Here is a 7882-nt window from a genome sequence, read left to right as displayed (position 1 = left end):
ACAATATCCAGGCTTGGGCTGATAAGTGGAAAGTAACATTTGCGCCACACAAGTGCAAGGCAATGGCCATCTCCAACAAGAGAGAATCAAACAATCTTCCCTTGACATTCAATGGCATTACCATCGCTGAATACCCACTATGAACATCCTGGGGGCTACCATTTACCAGAAACTGAACTGGAGTAGCCATATAAATACCGTGGCTGCAAGAGAAGGTCAGAGGCTAGGAATCTTGAGACGAGAAACGCACCTCCCGACTTCCCAAAGCCTGTCCACCATCTACAAGGCACAAGTGAGGAGTGTGATGGAATACCCTCCACTTGCCTGGTTGGGTGCAGCTCCAACAATACTCAAGAAGCTCGACAAAATCCAAAACAAAGCAGCCCACTTGATTGGCACACCATCCACAAACATTTACTCCCTCCCCCACCGACGCACAGTGGCAGCAGTGTGCACTGCAGAAACGCACCATGGCACCTTCGACAGCACCTTCCAAAGCCGCGACCTCCACCACCTCGATGGACAAGAGCAGCAGAAGCATGGAAACACCACCACCTGCAAGTTCCCGTCCAAGTCATACACCATCCTGACTTGGATCTATATCGCTGTTCCGTCACAGTCGCTGGGTCAAAATACTGGAACTCACTTTCTAAGAGCATTGTGAGTGTACCTGCCCCACATGGACTGCAGTGGTTCAAGAAGGAGGCTCAGCACCACCTTCTCAAGGGTAATTGGGGATGAGCAATAATTGCTGGCCGAGCCAGTGACACCCACATCCCATGAATGAATAACAAAAACAGTGAAGAACTGACTCTATTCTGTTTATTCAGTCACAAAGTAAGGAATAGGAACTTTATCTCAAACAAAATGAGGGCCTGACAGAAATCCACACAGAGGATCAAGTCCAACAGGAAAATGAACACAATTTGACAACAGAGAAATTCAACCCCAAGTTTCTCCCACTAATTGTTCGGGACATTCCAGCACTTTATGATAGTGAATTATTCACACTGCTGCTTCTTTCTCTTTCTACTTATTTCTGCTTATGTATTTCGCTTGGTTTAGTTATCCCTGCTCCTTTTCTCCTTCCCTATCTCTCTGGAGTACTCACACTCTGCAAACTGTCACTTGATGCTACTTTTCACACACAATTTATTCCTAACATCCTGCGCCTGTGCTCTGTTCACCAGCATCAGGTTCAATGATTCTATTTTCAGAGTCAGTTTGTTCAATGTTGAAACCTCAGTGAATAATTTAATATATCAACAGATGACCCAAGTCTCCACTGTTCACCTACACTCTTCACTTCATCGACAATGCATGGAATAAACAGGATCGAAAGCTTCTTCCAGACAAACCTTACAATCATTTAAATTCCTTCTCCTGGAATTATAAAGTAATCCGTTAGAATGTGTTATTGTTTAATTAATTAATAAAACACCAAGATCAGCGCTGCAGCTGATAATCCACATATAAATGGAAAACTCTTGATTCCAACTGATAGAGTGTAAACCAATAAAACATTACATCAGTACTTTCTATTTTACATTGTAGTCCAGTGACAGTGAAGGCTCCACAGTGAAGCTGAGAAGGTGATGTGAAAGTGTCAGCAGCGAACTCAGTTCAGCTCTGAAGCAGCGTCAGCCACACACAAATGAAATAATATTTGATAACAGTGATAACCAATAGATACATTGAAATCCCCGTTATACTGAGCCATGTTATTGGGGAGGGAGAATATTATAACACTGAGACCGTGAGATGTCTCATTATCAATCACTGAAAATAATTCATAGATATATTCCAGGACCAATTAGATCCATATCATGAAACTGTTAAAACTCCTGATGGTCTGATTCATGATCCTAACTGAAGCATCTCATTCAAATGATAATAATCCAGTACCAATGCCACGGTTAGTGAAACCAATAACATTAAAGACAGAATACAACTTCTGCAAGACTGAAAGAGTAGACAATGCGAAGGTTCCATCAGTAAATTGCTGGAAAAGAACAGGTGGCTGTGTAACACACACTGGGACGAATAATACCGAGTACAGCAGCACAGTTAACATCGATTTACACCTTGAACAGGTGAGATATCAGCTTCCCAGGAACTCCAATTGCTGCAAGTACAGGGTAGTAAATGTCTTCTATCTGATACATTACTGAATATCCCATTTCTGTGAGAAGCAGAGTCTTCTGTTAGCCTGGAATCCACAGTTCCACCAGGCACTCTGAGACGCTCCATTCCAATGGCTCCTGATTTATGCACGGGATAACGCTCCACTGATATGGTTATACCCCTGATCATTGTTATGACTTACACTCACCTGAACAAACACATTACATCAGCAGCTTTGATTCTGATGTAAATAATGTGGTGGATAAAACACAATCATTTCACGGTCAATGACATTTTCTGAGTAAGACGTCTCTCGGGAACAAACCTGAAATCGGTACTCATTTGGGATAGATGCTACAATTGTGAGTGGTGTCAGTTACATTTTCCATACTATTGCACAGAACATAGAGCAAAGAACATGGAATAGTACAGCACATTACAGGCCCTTCGGCCCACGATGTAGTGCCGACCCTTTAACATACTCTAAGATCAAACTACATACATACCCTTCATTCTACTATCATCCATGTCCCTATCCAAGAGTCGCTTAAATGTCCCAATGTATCTGTTTCTAATATCACCGCTGGCAGTGCAGTCCACGCACCCACCAATCTCTGTGCAAAGAACCTACCTCTAACATCTCCCTGAAACCTTCCTCCAATCAACTTAAAATTATGCCCCCTTTCCTTCCTCAGAAAAAGTCTCTGGCTATCCTCTCTTATCGTCTCGTACACCTCTTAATATGCCTCTTATCGTCTCGTACACCTCTATCAAGTCACCTCTCATCCTTCTTCACTCCAATGAGAAAAGCCCTAGCTCCCTCAAACTTTCTTCATAAGACATGCCCTCCAGTCCAGGCAGCATCCTGGGAAATCTGATCTGCACACTCTCTAAAGCTTCCACATCCTTCCTATAATGAGGCGACCAGAACTGAACACAATATTCCAATTGTGGTCCAACCAGGGCTTGATAGAGCTGCAGCATAACCTCACGACTCTTAAACTCAATCCCCTTGTTAATGAAAGCCAACACCCCATATGCCTTCTTAACCACCCGATCAACTTGGGTGGCAACTTTGTGGGATCTATCGACGTGGACCGCAAAATCCCTCTTTTCCTCCACACTGCCAAGAACCCTGTCTTTAAGCCTGTATTCTGCATTCCAATTCGACCTTCCAAAATGAATCACTTCACACTTTATCACGTTGAACTCTATTTGTCACTTCTCAGCCCAGCTCTGCATACTGTCAATGTCCTGTTACAACCTACAACAGCCCTCCACACTATCCACAACTCCAGCAACCTTTGTGTCATCGGCAAACTTGCTAACCCAGTCTTCCACTTCCTCATCCAAGTCATTTATAAAAATCATAAAGAGCAGAGGTCCCAGAACAGATCCCTGTGGAACACCGCTGGTCACCGCGCTCCAGGCTGAATACATACCATCTACTACCACCCTCTGTCTTCTATGGGCCAGCCAAATTTCCCTGCATCCCATGCCTCCTTACTTTCTGAATGAGCCTACCATGGGGAACCTTATCAAACGCCTTGCTAAAATCCATTTCCACCACATCCACTGCTCTTCCTTTATCAATGTGTTTTGTCACATCCTCAAAGAATTCAATAAGGCTTGTGATGCATGACCTGCCCCTCACAGAGCCATGCTGGCTATCTCTAATCAAACTATGCTTTTCCAAATAATCATAAATCCTGTCTCAGAATCCTCTCCAATAATTTGCCCACCACTGACGTAAGACTGACTGGTCTGTAATTCCCAGGGTTATCCCTATTCCCTTTCTTGAACAAGGGAATAACATTTGCCACCCTCCAATCATCTGGTACTACTCCAGTGGACAGTGAGGACACAAAGAACATCGCCAAAGACGTCACAATCTCTTCCCTCGCTTCCCATAATAAGCTTGGGTATATCCCGTCTGGCCCCGGGGACTTATCTATCCTCATGTCTTTCAAAATTTCCAGCACATCCTCCTTCTTACCATCAACCTGTTCGAGCATATCAGCCTGTTTCATGCTGTCCTCACAAACGACCAGGTCCCTCACACGAGTGAATACTGAAGCAAATTATTCATTTAGGACCTTTCCTATCTCCTCTGACTCCAGGCACAGGTTCCCTCCACTATCCCTGATCGGCCCTACCCTCACTCTGGCCATCGTCATGTTCCTCACATAAGTGTAGAACGCCTTGGGACTTCCCTTAATCCTACCCGCCAAGACTTTTTCATGTCCCCTTCTAGCTCTCCTAAGTCCATTCTTCAGTTCCTTCCTGGCTACCTTGTAACCCTCTTGAGCACTGTCTGATCCTTGCGTCCTCAACCTTGAGTAAGCTTTCTTCTTCCTCATGACTAGCTGGTCCACATCTCTTGTCATCCCTTCCTTGCCTCATCGGGACAAATCTATCCAGCAGTTGCAGCAAGTGCTCCCTGAACAACCTCCACATTTCTGTCGTGCATTTCCCTGAGAACATCTGTTCCCAATTTAAGCTCCCCAGTTCCTGCCGAATAGCATTGCAATTCCCCCTCCCCCAATTAAATATTTTCCCATCCCGTCTGCTCCTATCCCTCTCCATGACGATAGTAAAGGTCATGGAGTTGTGATCACTATCACCGTAATGCTCACCCACCGAGAGATCTGCCACCTGGCCTGGTTCGTTGCCAAGCACCAAATCCAACATAACCTCTGCTCCAGTCGGCCTGTTTACATATTGAGTCAGGAAACCTTCCTGGACACACCTGACAAAATCTGCTGCATCCAAACTATTTGCACCAAGGAGGTTGCAATCAATATTAGGGAAGTTGAAGTCACCCATGACAACAACCCTGTTAATTCTGCACCTTTCCAAAATCTGCATCACAATCTGTTCCTCCGTGTCTCTGTTGCTATTGGGGGGTCTTTCGGAAACTCCCAACAAAATGACTGCTCCTTTCCTGTTTCTGACTTCCACCCATCATGACTCAGTCGACAAACCCTCCTTGACGACCTCCCTTTCTGCAGCTGTGATACTGTCCTTGATTAGCAATGCCACTCCCCCACCTCTTTTACCTCCCTCCCTATTCCTTTTGAAACATCTAAACCCCGGAACATCCAACATCCATTCCTGCCCCTATGATATCCAAGTCTCCATAATTGCCACAACATCGTGACCTTGTTGATTCTTGGTGTTTCGATTGTAAATGTAACTGATCTGTTTGCAGTGGACACTGAATCCGGGGACAAAGCAATCCCCTTTCACTCTGTTCCTGCCTTTTCCCAGTTAATATGTGAATTTTGAGGATCTGATTTGGGACCATGTTCAGGGCTACAGCCTAGAAACTACTGTGGGTCAAATTGGGGGACATGCACTGTTCACGGCCATTAGGGAGGCAGTCACACAGTGATAATATCACTGGCCAAGTAACCAGAGACCCAATCTAATGCTCTGGCGACAAGGGTTCAAATCCCAACATGACTGCTGTATAAAATAGAATGAGCTACCTCTCTGTGTATAAAGTGGAGGGAGCTCCCTCTCTGTGTATAAAGTGGAGTGAGCTCCGTCTCCGTGTCTCAAATGGAGGGAGCACTCTCTCTATGTATAAAGTGGAGGGCGCACTCCCTCTCCGTATAAAGTGGGGGAGATGAAGGAAAGAGGAGAGAGGGTTATGAAAACAAATGGGGATGTGTAGAGAGGGCCAAAGTGGAAGACAGTGAGATACAGAAGAGATAGCGAAATGAGACCTTGACAGAACCCCAGTAGCAACCCCCATTGTCTACCCAGTCAGATATTAGGGGTTTCGTGTCAGTGTTTCAGCAATGAGTGTTGGATATTTTCAAACTGCATTGACATAGAGGAAGAGAGAGAGAGAAGGAGAGATAGAAGGAGAGAGAGCGACAGAGGGACAGGGATATAGAAGGAGAGATAGGAGGAGAGAGAGAGAGAGAGGGAGAGAGAGAGAAAGAGGTAGAAGGAGAGATAGTGGGAGAGGGAGAGATAGAGGGAGAGGGAGATAGAGGGAGAGAGAGATAGAGGGTGAGAGAGAGAGAGATAGAGGGAGAGGGAGATAGAGGGAGAGAGAGAGATAGGAGGAGAGAGAGAGATAGAGGGTGAGAGAGTGATAGAGGAAGAGAGAGACAGAGAGAGAGGGAGAGACAGAGTGACAGAGGGAGAGGCAGTGGCACAGAAAGAGAGGCTCAGAGAGAGAGACAGACAGAAACAGAGAGGCAGAGAGAGAGAGAGGCAGAGAGAAAGGGAGAGATGGTGAAAGAGAGACACAAACAGCCATGACAGTGGCAGAGAAAGTGAGAGGGAGAGAAAGAGATAGAGACAGAGAGAGAGAGAGGGGGGGAGAGGGATACACAGTGAAAGAGAGATAGAGGGAGAGAGACGGAAAGTCAGAGAGGAAGTTAAAGACAGAGAGAGAGAGAGAGGGAGACTCAGTGGCCGAGAGAAGAGACGCAGTGAGAGAGCGAGAGAGTAAACACAGCCACATTTCCCAGTCTCTGGCTCTGTGTCAGGGGATGTGTTTTGAAGATGGGGAGTCACTGAGAGATTGTTTCATGTCAGTGAGTGAGAGAAAGATCCCTGGCTTCTTGCTGTGTTTCATTTCTGTTCAAAAATGCTTTGCTTTGTTTGAATCAATTTTATTTCTCTTATTGCCAAGGAGAATCTTTTCGGAAGCTGCAGCTGTGATGATGCAGAGGTAGAATCTTTTGGCCACGCAGAATTTTCAGGCAACAGCTTTAACCAGAGAGGAAAATAATAATAAATATGTATGCGTCATTGTCAAATTCATTTCTAGATACAGAAAGAGATACAGTTTTCGGGGCCGAGAGAAAAACAAAGTGCTGGAAATGCTCAGTATTTCCAACACGGTTTTCATTTCAGATTTCCAGCAGCCACGGTATTTTGATTTTGTGCTTTCGGGGGTCTGTGGATTTTTTACCACAAGGGAGGGTGCTCAGAAGGGAATAGTTTGGGAAGCGCTGCTCCAGAACAGTCAATGTAACCCCCTAGATCTCCATCTCTTGCTGCAACATGTTCCCTGCACCTCACTCCTTGTTCCGAGCTCTGTTTCTTCACATCTTTACATCCATACCCCTTTATCACTCATCATCCTTCCTTTCTCTGCCTCTCTCTAGACTTTCACAAGTTTCCATTTTCACTCTAATTTCTGCAACTCTCTGCATCGTTATCTGTCTCTCTGAGTCCATTTCTTCTCTCACTCACTTCCAAATCCCTGAATATTTCCATCTGTGATCCTCCTTTCCTGCAAGATTATCTGTGCATTCACCCACATCCTCCCAACCCCCATCCCCCGTCCTGGGACACCCCTCTCTATTCTATAAACACATCTTACTTTGAATCTCTGCCCCTCCCCATCTTTCTGTCGCTGCATCTCTCTCTCTCTCTGTCTGGGATTTTTCTCAATATCGACATCTCTTTGTGTATGTCTCCATTTCTCTCTCTCTCTCTCTCTCTCTGCCCTGATCGGTATTTCTGCCCTGTGTTCTCAGTTTCTCTCTCAGTGCTTTCGGACTCCCTGCATGTAATTCTCCATCTCCCTTTCCATTTATTTCTCTCTCTCTCTTTGTTCTGTCCTAAACCCGAGATCTGTTTTCTGTGTCTCTGTCCCTCTGTCTGGGGGGTGGGGGGGGGGGGGGGTGGGGGGTGGCGGGGGATTTGAACTCGCTGCCTTGGTGTTGTACAGGGTGATTGTTAACCGGGATCCTGTTTTCCATCTCTGCCCAGTTTAGCTCCCATTGAG

The sequence above is a fragment of the Heterodontus francisci genome, unplaced genomic scaffold (genome assembly GCF_036365525.1).
Source record: "Heterodontus francisci isolate sHetFra1 unplaced genomic scaffold, sHetFra1.hap1 HAP1_SCAFFOLD_236, whole genome shotgun sequence".
NCBI lineage: Eukaryota > Metazoa > Chordata > Chondrichthyes > Heterodontiformes > Heterodontidae > Heterodontus > Heterodontus francisci.
The sequence above is the reverse complement of the archived record's forward strand: the minus strand, read 5'-3'. Positions refer to the sequence as shown.